Below are 1,092 nucleotides of genomic sequence, written 5' to 3'. Positions count from 1 at the left end.
TTTTTGATTCTTTTAGTATACGTGGTGTAAATGCGCTAGCTTGCAAGCAATTCTCTTCCAGCCGCAAAACTTTAAGTTTTGGACACGCTGCAATTTCTTCAGAGAGTATTGAAATTTGATTTTGATTTAGATTGAGTTCAGTCGTGTAAAGTGAGCCCACTTCCGAAGGTACGGCGGTGATTTTATTGCGTGACAAGTCTAAAACGTCCAAGTGTTTAAGCCCACACAGCATGATGGGGAACTCCTTGATTTGATTATTGGACAGATTGACAGTTTTCAAATTATTGCAATTTGATAGAGTTTTTGGTAATCTAACAATATAGTTGTTCATCAGTAGCAACACTTCAAGTTTAGTTAGCTCGCCTATCACGTCTGGCAGCTCTACGAGCTTATTCCCGCTCAAGTTCAAGTGTTTCACCAGCGTAAAGTGACCCAGTTCGTCAGGTATGCGCTCGAATCGATTCTCGGAAAGATCTAGCAGTAATGAAGAAATTATGGTGTAGGCTAGGACAAAACAAGTAGTTCACTTACCTAGCGTCTTGAGCACATTTGGATAGTTTTTTAGTTGCGGTGGGAACTCCTGCAAACGTTGCAGAGAAATCTTTAGAATACCAGTTTTTTGCGCCGTTTCCAGATGCTGGCGCACTTGTTTGTTACCCATTATGCCGATCTCTTAAAAAGCTCGGAATTGAAACAACTGACACTTTAATTAGTTAATGAATAAAACAAAAATTACCCTCCGACGATTTGTTTGCTTCAACTTGATGAGTGATTCTTTTAGTTTTGGCCTCTGCGAACAGCTGTTGCTGACGTTTTCGTTGTGGCTGCGGCAGAGTACCCATTACACAGGGAATTTAGGGGATGGCCAGAATGCATTTTTGCTGAGCGCAACATCTATATATGTCATTAAGGATTAATCAAGTGAAAAGATAAGAGAATATTTTATTGAAATCCGTTACGCAATTTAAATTATTTGTTTTATAAAAATTATACTGTGGTATACAAAAAAGGTTTTAGTACACTCACGTCTGATATGTTGTTGTAATTCATAGTGCAAGCTGCTCGCTCCAACCGCTAGATGGCACCACAATA

At 39.2% G+C, this 1,092-nt stretch overlaps 1 pseudogene; it reads right to left on the bottom strand.

Moving 5' to 3' along the window:
* Positions 1–3: 3 nt before the first annotated feature.
* LOC108356658 (leucine-rich repeat-containing protein 57 pseudogene) lies at positions 4–792 on the bottom strand (annotated as a pseudogene).
* Positions 793–1,092: the final 300 nt, after the last annotated feature.

Source organism: Rhagoletis zephyria, unplaced genomic scaffold, assembly GCF_001687245.7.
Source record: "Rhagoletis zephyria isolate East Lansing unplaced genomic scaffold, Rhagoletis_zephyria_1.1 Rzeph_scaffold_62777, whole genome shotgun sequence".
Taxonomy (NCBI): Eukaryota; Metazoa; Arthropoda; class Insecta; order Diptera; family Tephritidae; genus Rhagoletis; species Rhagoletis zephyria.
This window is presented reverse-complemented; position numbering and strand designations above follow the sequence as displayed.